This window comes from Canis aureus, chromosome 25 (assembly GCF_053574225.1).
Source record: "Canis aureus isolate CA01 chromosome 25, VMU_Caureus_v.1.0, whole genome shotgun sequence".
Classification (NCBI taxonomy): Eukaryota; Metazoa; Chordata; class Mammalia; order Carnivora; family Canidae; genus Canis; species Canis aureus.
This window is the reverse complement of record NC_135635.1, coordinates 21,123,743-21,137,577: the sequence shown is the minus strand read 5'-3', so window position 1 is coordinate 21,137,577 and position 13,835 is coordinate 21,123,743. Positions and strand designations below refer to the sequence as shown.

The 13,835-nt window shown below is 37.0% G+C and overlaps 1 protein-coding gene across 4 annotated transcripts in view; it reads right to left on the bottom strand.

The window, feature by feature from the left end:
• ITPR2 (inositol 1,4,5-trisphosphate receptor type 2) overlaps positions 1–13,835 on the bottom strand; it is a 472,511-nt gene that overhangs the window by 438,190 nt on the left and 20,486 nt on the right. The gene's annotated exons all lie outside the window — the stretch shown is intronic.

Below are 13,835 nucleotides of genomic sequence, written 5' to 3'. Positions count from 1 at the left end.
GGAGGAGCAGGCTCCATGCAGGGAGCCTGATGTGGGACTCGATCCCTTGTCTCCAGGATCACACCCTGGGCTGAAGGCGGCGCTAAACCACTGGGCCACCGAGGCTGCCCTAAAAGTCTATTTTTTAAATGTACTGGCCTGCAAAATATTTATATGTTGTGAAAATAAGTGGTAACAAACCAACAAGATATTTTATATGTTTAAACACACACAAACACACACACTCTACACATACACATATAAGGAATGGAACACAGACACCAAAATATTAACAGTGGTCAGATGACACATGGTTTTGTCCTTCCTTTATTTTTTTCTTCTGTGTGTTTTGGAGGCTTTTTTGTTGTTATTATTGTTTTTTAACATTTTTAACAAAATGTTGTTAACATTTTTAACAACAATGTGTGAGCTCATGAGATCAGGTTCACCGAGGGACGATAAAGTAGTAATGAGCTCTCATTCTCCATTCAAAGCCTGGGTTAGCTGCTTCCTAGCTAGGTGACTCTGAGCCTTCTTTACACTTGTGCAATAAAGATACCTACCTCATAGCATTGCTAGGACAATTAAATGACTTAATATCTCTAAAGAACCTCATGCAGTTTCTGGCATATACTAAGCCTTTAAATAAGTGTTTAATAAATAAATAAAAATCAAGGACTTTGCCTGCCTTATTCCTTACCATACAGTCAACTTCTAGAAGAATGCCTGACACACACTAGGTACTCAACGAATATTAATCAAATGAATAAATCACCCTTAGAATTACAAAAACATATTTAATTCCAATTAAAATATTCATTAGATGGGCAGCCCCGGTGGCACAGCGGTTTGGCACCGCCTGCAGCCTGGGGTGTGGTCCTGGAGACCCGGGATCAAGTCCCACATCGGGTTCCCTGCATGGAGCCTGCTTCTCCCTCTGCCTGTGTCTCTGCCTCTCTCTCTCTGTGTCTATGAATAAATAAATAAAATCTTTTAAATAAATAAATAAATAAATAATAAATAAATAATAAATAAAATATTCATTAGAAGCCAATTACTAGAACAATACCAAGAGAGAAGCTGAATCTCTGACCTGAGAACCAGGAGACATGAACCTCCTGTTCAAAGAGAATTATCTAACTACCAAAGCTTATTCACTAATATTCATTTACTTCATTGACTAAGTAGGACTAATTGGACTTTTTTCATGATATTGTGAGGATGCATGTGAATTGGTTAAATTTGTGAATATATTTAAAAGGAGATGCCCAGGGGCACCTGGGTGGCTCAGTGGTGGAGCATTTGCTTTTGGCTCAGGTCGGGATCCTGGAGTCCTGGGATCAAGTCCCCCATCAGGCTCCCTGCCAGGAGCCTACTTCTCCCTCTGCCTATGTCTCTACCTCTCTCTGTGTGTCTCTCATGAATAAATAAATAAAATCTTAAAAGAAAAAAAAGAAAAAGAAAGGAAGTGCCCAAGTTGCAAGAAACAAAAACCATTATAATCAGAATCACCAGTATACATCAACTCCAGCAGAGTAAATCCCAATTTATGATCAAATGTCCCCTTGAATTAGGATAATTAACTAAATCAAAATGAAACTTTTGGTTCTTGATTTATCTGATTACCAAATCACCAGAATTTTCTATGGCATCCAATTTGCACAAAACAAAATGGCCGAGCAATATGATTCTTTCTTTGGGATATATATATATATATATATATATATATATATACACACATATATATATATATATATATATATATTTCATTCACACTGGTTTACTAACATGTGGTTTTACAAGAGCTGCCAAGCATGCAAGATATTCCTTTTAAAAGTCTTTAAAACTGTTTTTCTTAGAAACAGGAAGTCACATTGGGTCAAGAGAAAGTAAACTCAAACCTCCATAATATCCAACTTCAGCCTATAACACTGATGTGAAAAGCTTAAAGAGTCCTAAGAATGTCACAATAAAATATTTAACTTTTTTAAATGCTATGAATTAAAAGTCAGCTCTTCTAACTACTTAAGACATGTTAAGAATTCAAAACATAACACTGAAAACAATCATAATCTTTTTTAGAACACATAAAAATTATATGAAAAGCAGCATTGACATCCTACTCATTCTTTGTACCTGCCCATGCCCCCCAGAAATACAGGCTCCCACTATAATGCCCCCTAAGAGTCCCCATCTGCATGGGTTAATCATCCAAAGGAATAGGAAAAATTGAACCTATAAATCAGATCACAGTGCATTTACATAAAGACTTATGCCTATCCTCAATTACTTGATAGGCCAGATTAAAATATACTAAGAATGACTTCAGTTCTAAGAATTAGTCCTATTCTTTACACACAAACATCTGTGAAAATCACAAAATCATTTCATCATACAGACTTAAGTAATTGTAAATGAGAATCAAAGAAAGGGAAGGACCGGGTAGGAAGGGGGCAAAAAGCAGGGAGTGTGAATCTGTCACAAAGTATTGACAACCACTGATGCTAAAAGTTAAATATGATTTTAATGGTAGTTATTGGCACAACTTCCTCATTACCCCCACAGCTTCTTCTGGAATACCTCCAAGGTCAGAGTATTCATCATTTACCACCCTTCTGATAGTATTAATATCAGAAAGGTGTTTTATATGGAGAGGAAATAGCACCCTGTGTTTCCCATTACTGGACTTATCACATTTTCATTAAGTTCCTTGCTTAATCGTCTGGATCTTCCAATAAACTGCAGCTTCATGAAGTCAGGAACTGAATCTGTCTTGTTTACTGTTATATCTTTGGCAATTTCAAGAATGAGTACATACTAAATATCTGTTACATGACTAAATGAGTCAGTGAATAAAAAGACACTGGCTTACCTTTCCCTTTTTCATCCCTGTTCTTTCTTCTGGAACTATGTAAACTAAGTTTTTTTTTTCCTCTGGGATGAATAGGACTATTTCTCTCCAATTCTTTCTCATATGGATATTTATCAAGGAGCTCAACATCCTCTCATACACCCAAGTGTCACCATCCCCCTTAAATATGATTCTAGGGACTATCCACAGGAGTCCAGATATGCCCTCCAGCAAGTCCTCCTGCACAAGGGACCCTTGCCTCCTTCTTTCTTTTTTTTTTTTAATTTTATTTATTTATTAATGAGAGACACAGAGAGAGAGGCAGAGACACAGGCAGAGGGAGAAGCAGGCTCCCTGTGGGAGCCTGATGGGGTACTCAGTCCCAGGACCCCAGGGTCACAACCTAAGCCAAAGGCAGATGCTCAACCACTGATCCACACAGGTGCCGCCTCCTTCTTTCTGATACAATGTTTGCAGTTATGTGATCTAAGATCATGATAGTTAGGCCCACCTCTGACTCTCTTTGGGTTTATAACTAAACAATTCCAGGTCTTTTCCACGTGTACTATCAGTAAAGCAAAGCTCTCCCACCTTCCACTGGTGCAGTTAACTTTTATGACCTAGGGACAAGAATTTACAATTGAATAGGGATTAATACAAAGTTCAACCTTTGGTCTACTGGCAGAAATCACCCAAAAACCATCTATTACATCCCTAGCTAGTTCATTTAAGAGACCCTGCCATGACTACTGCCCATTTTAATCACTCATACACAGTATTTTCAAAATTGGCTGGACTATGTGGGGGAGTTAAATAATAATCAGCCCCATAATACTAACAACAACAAGTGTCTTTAATCCAGATGTACAGAATCAAAATTTTTGCGGATCATGACCAAGAATCTGTATTTTTTAAAAATATCATCAGGATCACCTGGATGGCTTAGTTGGTTAAACATTGGGCTCAGTTGTGGTTCAGGTGGTGAGCTCAGGGCCATGAGATGGAGCCCTACATGGGGGTCCACATTCGTTTCAGAGATTCTCTCCTGAGAATCTTGAGAGAATTTTGAAATACTCTCTCCTTCTCCTTCTGCCCTTCGTGTGCTCATGCTCTCTCTCTCTCTCTCTCTCTCTCTCAACTAAATAGATAAATCTTTTTAAAACGTCTCACCTTCCTTAAATGGATCAAGAGTACCTGTTCTACACTCCAATAGTACTTTAGGCTACCCTCTCTCAATAAAACTTATCAGACTCCATCATAATTTTTTATTTATATATAGGTCTCTAATGCTATAAGTTATAAGTCCCAAGAGAATCAGCCCATTTCTGTTTTGCTTACCATAATATGCCCAACTTTAATCATCAGGCCTCAAACATGGAAGATGCTAAATAATTATTGAGTGAATGACTGGGTGACTTTTTGAATCACTAAATAAGTCAATAATGTTATTTTTGGGAGGCCATGTAAACATTAAAAATAACTGGAACCAACAAACAATTGCCTTAAAGTAGATATAAGGAAGGGTGGAAAACACTTCCCATCCAGATGTGTTTCAGAAAATTATCAAAAATTATCAAATCCTGAAAAAGGCTAAAGTAGCCCGTTCTAAATAATTATATCTCGGGCAGCCTGGCTGGCTCAGCAGTTTAGTGCTGCTGTCAGCCCAAGGCCTGATCCTGGAGACCCAGGATCGAGTCCCACATCAGGCTCCCTGCGTGGAGTCTGCTTCTCCCCCTACCTATGTCTCTGCCTCTCTCTCTCTCTCTCTCTCTCTGTGTCTCTCATGAATAAATAAAGAAAATCTTTAAAAATAATAATAATTATATCTCATATAGCCCAATAAAAAATCTCAAAGACATAAAGTTGAGCTTAAAAAAAAAGCAAGTCCCAAACTAGTAAATGCTATATAATTACATTTACATAGAAGGCATAAATAGGCAAAACTAAATAGCAGATTTTAGAATAGTATATTTTAGAAATATGCATGGGGTATAAATAAATTATTGTATAAAATATATGGCTATCAGATTTTTTTAAATATTTCCAAAAGAGAGAAAATTTCTTTGATCTCCAGTCCCTTATTATTCTACCATCTGCAAAGAAAATGTCACATAATAAGTAAAACGTTAGTCATAAATAAGGAATAAAGGGAAATCTTACGGAATAGGAAGGATGGAATGAAAAACTCAAAGGGGAAGTCATACCATACCACTCAAAGTCAATTACACGAAAAACATAAATAGGAAGAATCATCAATTGCAGGCCCAATAAGGAAAGATGTACACTGCATCTCCTATAAGAAATCACCTACACTTGAAACTCAGCCAATGAGAAACTGTCATGATCCTGGATTCATGCTTTTCTCCAATGGACTTTCATTCAAAACAACCCATCCCAACTTTCTCCTTCTCCATAAAATAATGGTCCTTTCCTTTGTTGGTTGGACTTGCCTATGGTTTTGCTTCAGCTTGTATCACTAAATTCCAATTCTCTGTTATTCCCAAATAAACCCAATTATGCAGATAAAATAACTTTTTTTTAAAGTTAACAGTCGCATCTTTTTCCTTCAGAAAACACAAAAGAAACTTTCTAGTGTGAATGCTTAATAGAATAAGTATATTATTTTCCTGATGTTTACCTGCCACATATCTCTCTGCTCTTCGTACCATTAAATGATATATAGTTCATTTCTAACAAAATGACTCTGAAGCACTTTTAAACAAAATGAAGTTAGGGGGGAAAGAGAAATTGGGAATCCACAATGGATATTACCAAAAATGTTTACTAAGAGAGGGGGTTTGGATAGCGACTAAGGTCTTAAGCATTATGGAATTGCCCTCAAAGTACTTCCAGAACTTTACCACAAATAATTTTATCCCCAACTCTGGGTTCACTTTGCTAGCCATACAAATTTCTCTCTTAAATTCTTCAATCCTCTGGCATCTTACCTAAATTATCCCTCCTCCTCATACATCCCTACCACCTGCCATTCCACAGCCCCCCCCCCCCCCCCACGCTGGCACATATTCACCTCCCTCCTTCACCTTCATTTAGAAGCAGCATTAGAACAGAAAGAAAAAAAAAAAAAAACTAAGTTTTAAGCCTTGGTCTGCCACTACAAAACCAGCTGTGTTTACACTCATCATTTAACCTCTCTGTGCCTTATTTCCTAAACGGGGCAGTTGTGTTCTGACAATCCCTTCTAGTTCTGTTTTTTTTTTTTTTTTTTTTTCATTTCTCCTCCTTTGTAATTAGAGTTGGCTTGTGGTATTATTCTTCAATAGCAAACTCTGGCATTTATAGTATTTTCACTGTAGTGTGAATGTTTAACTGATATTAATTTTTTTAGGTTGATGTATTATTCTATCATTCCAAGGAGGGCGCAAGTATGTGATTTTGTTCGGTTCCCTCCCCATTGTCTTAGAAGTCAGTTTGTACAGCACTTTCTCCTAGTCTGCCTATTACTGTTTACATAAAAGTCAAAGAATTTGCAAAATGCCTTCCTCAGGATATGAATGAGCATCTATACCAGGTGAGATCACTTATTTAGTAATGCTGAGTTGACTGTAACTACTATCAGTTCTCAAACATCTGCCTAGACCTAGAAAATCATTGGTGCTGGTAAAAAATGACTCACAAGGCAAAATTCTGGTCCAGATGTTTACTCCTACCAGACTGACATTCTTTTCTGAGTTTTTACCACCAGAAACAATTTGGCACCAATTTGGAGGTAGTCTCAGGAAAAAAGGCATAAAATGGAAAACTCACCTAGCGACACTCTTTTCTTCCAAGCATAGACACCTACCCTCACTCTAGGTTTCTACTGCTTTTGGTCACTTTCTCACACCTTCACATAGTTGTTTTTTTATATTTTGTCCAGTTTATAGTTGTTATCCTACATATTAAATTCAAAGAAATATGAGCTCAAATATTTTTTAAAGATTTTTTATTTATTTATTCATGAGAGACACAGAGAGAGAGGGGCAGAGACAAGCAGAGAGAGAAGCAGGCGCTACGCAGGAAGCCTAATGTGGGACTCGATCCCGGGACTCCAGGATCATGCCCTGAGCCAAAGAGATGCTCAACCGTTGGGCCACCCAGGCATTCCGAGCTCAAATATTTTTTTTTAATTTTTATTTATTTATGATAGGCACACAGTGAGAGAGAGAGAGAGGCAGAGACACAGGCAGAGGGAGAAACAGGCTCCATGCACCGGGAGCCCGACGTGGGATTCGATCCCGGGTCTCCAGGATCGCGCCCTGGGCCAAAGGCAGGCGCTAAACCGCTGAGCCACCCAGGGATCCCCCGAGCTCAAATATTTTTAAAATCAAGGTAACAAACATGAATCACCAAAAACAATAGTGTAATTATCAACTAAAAAAATAAGGTAACTATTATGAATGTTTTAAGATAAAATTATATTTTTTTTAATAAGATCAAAAAGTAAGGGGCACCTGGGTGGCTCAGTCAGTTAAGGGACCAACTTGATTTCAGCTCTAGTCACGATTTCATGGATCATGGGATCCAGTCCCATGTCACCTCTGCACTCAGCGGGGAGTCTGCTTAAAGATTGTCCCTCTGCCCATCCCCCAACTCTCACTAGCACTCAATCCCTGTGTCTCTCTCTCTGTCTTTCTCTCTCCTTGTCTCCCTCTCTCCCTAAAAATAAATAAATCTTAAAAAAAAAAAAAGAAAGAAAAGAACAAAGAGTAGAGCAATCAAAAATGGCCAGACAGATCTGATTAAGAATTTCTACAAATGAAGCATAAGTGTTGAACTAAGTAGGTGAGTTTAAGGCAGTAAATTAAGACACAGCTAATGAATAACCTGGAAGATTGGAAGATAAATCTTAAGAATCACTCAAAAGGAAATTGAGGGTAAGAAGGACAGAATAAGAATGGAAGAGGGGTTAAAGAAATATAAAATGTAGGGGGTACCTGGGTGGCTCAGTCAGTTAAGTGTCCAACTCTTGATTTCAGCTCAGATCATGATCTCAGGGCCATGAAATCGAGCCCAAGGGCATGGAACCTGCTTAAGATTCTCCTGGGCAGCCCGGGTGGCTCAGGAGTTTAGCGCCACCTTCAGCCCAGGGCATGATCCTGGAGACCCGGGATACAGTCCCACATCAGGCTATCTGCATGGAGCCTGCTTCTCCCTCTGCCTGTGTCTCTGCCTCTCTCTCTCTCTCTCTCTCTCTCTCTGTCTCTCATGAACAAATAAATAAAATCTTAAAAAAAAAAAAAAAAAAAAAGATTCTCTCTCTCCCTCTCCCCTGGCCCCCTCTGCCCTCTTTCTTTCTCTGAAATAAATATTAATATATATTTATTCTCATCCTACCATATATATGATAGGATATCAATATATATTTATTCTTATCTTTCATTTATTCTCATCCTACCATAAATATATATGGTAGGATAAGAAGCTTACCATGCATATATAATTCGTATCCTGGAAGGAGAGGATGTAGAGAATGAAAAAGAAGCAATATTCAAAGAGACAATGTCTGAGAATGTCCAGAGCTAATGAAAAATATGAATCCATGGATACAGAAAACACAACCTATTAGAGACCTCTCAAAATCCACAATATAAGCCAGAAGATAGTGGAATCATTTCTTCAAATGCTTTAAGAAAATTAGACTGTCAAGTTTAAATTGTGTGTACTAGCAAAGTTAATTTTAAGAACAAGAGTCATATCAAAGCATTTTTAAGGACACCTGGGTAGCTCAGCTATTGGTAGCTCTGCCTTTGGCTCAGGGGATGATCCCAGGATCTGGGATCAAGTCTCACTTCAGGTTCCCTGCAGGGAGCCTGCTTCTCCCTCTGCCTATGTCTCTACTTCCCTCTCTGTCTCTCATGAATAAATAAATAAATCTTTAAAAAAAAAAAAGCATTTTTAGATAGACAAAAACTAAGAATTTACCATTAACAGACTTTCACTGTTGAGTTTATACTTCAGATACTGAAGGAAAACTGTCTTACTAGAAAAATAGAAGTTATTAGAAGAAATAGGGGGAAAACGCTTAACGTGAATTAATCTAAACAAACATCATTGGTATAAAAGAATAATAATGACTAACGTGTGGGTTTAAAAAAAAAAGAACAGCACCAAAATAATGAACAACTGCATATAAGCAGAAAGCAAGTGATCAGAATGAAACAGTCCAGTGTTTCTGAATGATACACAAATGAATTAAAGTATCAATTACCTTTATGCTTTCTTAAGTATGTATAGTGTAATTTCTTAAACTACTTAAACAACAGAAACAGAGTATATAAATACAGAAGGAATAGGAAGGGGAAAAAAGAATAAAAAGAAAAATAAGCAAAACTTCAATCTATGCAAAAAAAATTAAGAAAAAAGGAAAAATCAGGGGGAAGTTATGATTAATATAAGGCACAAAGTAAGACGGTAGAACCAAGCCAACAATAAGCATAATAAATTTAAATTTTTAACTTATCATTTAAAAGACAGATTCGCCCCCCCCCTTCCCAAAAGCAGATTTTTGGACTGGATAAAAAATCCAAGCATATCCTACATAATTATAAGAATCATCCTAGAACATAAGGATAGAAAAAGACATAACAGAGAAATACCAATCAAAAGAAAACTATGGTTACAGTGATAGTATCAGAAAAACAGATTTTAAGAAAAAAAAAAAAAGCACTGGGGCATCTGAGTGGCTCAGTCAGATAAGCATCTGCCTGCAGCTTAGGTCATGATCTAGGGGGGTCCTGGGATCCAGCCCTGGATCAGGTTCCCTGCTCAGTGGGGAGTCTGCTTCTCCCTTTTCCTCTGCCCCTTCCCTCTCTCCACTTCAGGCACTCACTCTCTCTCTCTCTCTCTCTCTTTCTCTCTTTCTTTCAAAAAGATAAATAAATCTTAAAAAAAAAAAAAAAAAAAAAAAAGAGGGCAGCCCAGGTGGCTCAGCGGTTTAGCACCACCTTCAGCCCAGGGCATGAGCCTGGAGACCTGGGATCGGGATCAAGTCCCACATCGGGCTCCCTGCGTGGACCCTGCTTCTCCCTCTGCCTGTGTCTCAGCCTCTCTCGTTCTCTCTCTGTGTCTCTCATGAATAAATAAATAAAATATTAAAAATAAATAAAGAAAAATTAAAAAAAGAAAAAAGTAGCATTCAGGATAAATAAGGCCTTTACATAATGAGAAGTGTTTTAGTTCACTAAGAAGATGCAAAATTCTAAATACGTAATAGCCTCAAATTACATAAAACAAAACTTCTAGAACTACAGGGAGCAATTAACAAAGACATTATCATAGTGAGAGATTTCAACACACTTCTCAGTTACTGATAGAGCCAACAGACAAAATTTGGTAAGAATATATGTCTTGAAACCCAAAAATAACAAGCCTGATCCAACAGGCATATATAAAACATGTAACTCCTCATGAAAGTATATAAAATTCATAACTGGAGGAAGTATTTTCTTTTGAGCATATATGGAATATTAACATACCAGGTCCCTCAACTATTTTCAGATTACTATATATGATTTTCATATTTCTACTATATTTCTAAAATATAGACTAAATTCATAAGTTTTTAAAAAATACTATTCTCTTGGCTCATAATGTACTTATGTTTAGCTAAAAAGCCCATACTCATCCATGCACCAGAGGCTTAGACTCCTTCTATGGCCCCACCATATTTGATATGCACCCTTCCAAGGTGATATTTATTGCCATTATACTTCTAAGATACATACCTCTAAAAAACAGTGAGCTCCTTGAGGACTGCAGGAGGAGTATATTTTTTTAAGTTTATTTATGTATTTATGTAAATCTCTACACCCAACATGGGGCTCAAACTCATGACCCTGAGATCAAGCATCTCATGCTCTTCTAACTGAGCCACCCGGGTGCCCCTGCAGGAGTATATTTTTAATCTTTATACCCTCAATATGTAGCACAGTGATTAGGACATAGTCCGTTCACAAAAAATAATTGAAAGAATGAATGGGTACTTCATTTATGAATGAATTGAATGGATGAATGGATCGGGAAGGTAAAGAAACCAAATTGCAAAAGACAAAATGAAGTTGATGATATAGTATTAAGATCATAGGCAGGAAAGATGAAATAAATATGTGATAATGATACAACTGTTCATTCTTGGCTCATCTCCTTGGCAAAGCATAAGTAACATTTAATTAGATATTCTGGAAGTGGATGGCTAAAAGAGACCTCAAAAAGTACCAATCAGTAAGAGCTCTTAGGCAAAACAGAACATAAGTTAGCCAAAAATATTTCCTTCTTCGGAACTCTTCAGAGCACAATGCAATTGGTGATTAAGGTTTAGAGGTGTAAGGACATGCCTCTTCCTTGTTCCTTTGAGTATGCTACCTTCTCCAAAAGGAGAGGAATATAGAACTATCTACCACTTGCTGGCTAATCATGCATGAAAGAGAAACATACCTAAGAAGAAAGAGTTGGCAAGAGAAGTTCCCTGGCCAGAAAAACCTCTGTCAGCTATAGACCAATTCCCACAATTATTCCAGCATGAGAAACTAAATTTTTTTTTCCCCAGAAAGTTGAAGAGTATAACAATTGCCTTATTAAAACTACAAGCAGATAACTCTTATTTTGAGTCAACAAGGACCTGGGATATTTCTAGAATCAGAAAAGGGAAGAGCTCAAAACTCTTAAAAATTAACCTCCTAGAGACATAGCTTCCAACATTTAATTAACAGTGGCTAAATGTGAATAAATTGGAATTAAAAAAAAGAACACAGATATCAATTTAAAGTCACCCTTATAATTGGTATAGATGGAATCAATGGGCAAAAGACCCTCTTTTAAGCCTTTTCTTTGCAGGAAGAAAATAATCCCAGACTTATTTGTGTTATTACCAAGGGTTTAATTGTGGCTGAAATGATAGATAAATCCTCTTCTGGAGTGTTTTAATTAAAAAGCAGAGACCTCTGTGGGATGGAGTAAATGAAAATGAAGCAACCCACATGACCTCTGAAAGCAGAGCCAAATGAGGATAAAATCAAAGGTAAACAAAAATAAGCAGGAAAATATGACAGCTGAAGAAAGCTACACATACATGCGCTGAATTATTTCCCTTGTTTCCAGGTTAGACAAAAAAAAAAAAATTCCTATCCTTGCAGGCAAAAATAGTATTTCTAAGTTAGATTTTGTAATTAACACTAGGTAATGAATTTCTCTCTAAATGCAAGGATACTCTTAATTTTAATACTATTTCTTCAGTGATCATCATAAGCAGAAATAAAGGTTCCCAAAAAGACATATTAACTTCTGCTAGAGCAGGTCAAAAATGGGATAATAATAAATTTAACAACAGAGATTTCCTTTTAAGATTCTAATATCACAATTGTATCTATTTCATACTAAATATGTGATGTTGAAAAGTTATTTCTCTGGACTAATTACAAAATTTAGACAGTACTAGTATAAACTTTAAAGAGTTGATTTGAAAATTAACTAATCTGATAATGCAAATACCTGGTACAAAGTTAACATTCACTAAAGGTTAGCCATCATCATCATGAACACTATTGATTATAAATGCACAAAGTACATACTCAGTAATTATTAACTATCATAATATTCACCATCATTACTATTTATCATTATCATTAATTGCTGAAAGAAGTTCAATAGTAAGATAAATCACCTCAGAAAAAATTTATTTAAATCTCTTCATCAGGGGACCCTTGGGTGGCTCAGTGGTTTAGTGCCTGCCTTCGGCCCAGGATGTGATCCTGGAGTCCCAGGGATCCAGTCCCACATCGGGCTCCTTGCATGGAGCCTGCTTCTCCCTCTGCCTGTGTCTCTCATGAATAAATACATAAAATCTTAAAAAAAAAAAAAAAAAGAAACAATGGCATCCCTCCACCACCCAAAGGAGGATATGAGACCTAGGTGAGCCCTTCTCTCTTCCTTCATGCCAGACACACAGTACTTGGTCCAGAGGAAAGTATACAGCCAGGCAGGGCCAAAGTGCCTCTACAGAAGCAGATATGAACAATGAAAGGAAAAGGGAGGGTTCTATCTCCTAAAATCAAGCATTATGAGAGAAAGTGTAGGCCTAGAACTGCCAGAAATCATTTTTCCCCACCATGAGTAGAAAAAGCCTGCCTGAGAATAAGTCCTGAGAAGGAGAGAAGTGAAAAAAGAGAGACACAATCCTAGTCTCAACTGAACCCTCGGTCACCTCAACTGAACCCTTGATCTCAGTTGAACCTGAAGCCAGAACCTCCTCTTGCACTCCCCAGTAATGAAAACCAAAAAAGCTCCTAATCTTCTCAAACTAATTGGGTTTCTATCTCTTGCAATAAAAGTAAATGAAGGTCCTATATAGAGTACAGATCTAGTTAAAGTATAAACAACCAGAAAATCCAGATTAGATTAACCACATACCAAATGTGTCCAAAATAAAATATAACTATTTTATCACTGTTCATTCAACAAATATTCATTGATTATGAGCCAGGCACTGTCCTAGACACTGAGGAAACCACAGAGTACAATGCAAACCAAACCCAAAGCTTCCAGTTTAATAAAGAGCTATTATTACACATTAGCACAAGCATTCCCAAGCTTGAATCCAATGGGTGATCTTCAGGGAATCTTGAACACCATCAAACACACATAAACTCTTGTGTTTTTGTATACTATTTAAGTTGCAATTTAAATTTCCTCAATCTCAAAGCGACACACAACCCCCAAAAGATCAAGGAAAACTCTTAGAGCATAAACACACCTTAGAATCAAGAGGTCTCTAAGTTTTTATGGAAATTCTCATCCCTTAACCTTAGCATAGTTTTGTTCAAAGACGACACAATTTATTCAACAGGCATGTCACAGAAAGATCACTCTCCTTTAAAATACATTATGAGGCTAACTCCTTTAATAATTCCTTTTTTCTAAGGAAACAAAACTAATAGCTAATAGCTGGTTGCCTTAACTCCTAATGAGCTGGAAAGTATCTCAAATATTAACGTTTTAAGGACTGAAT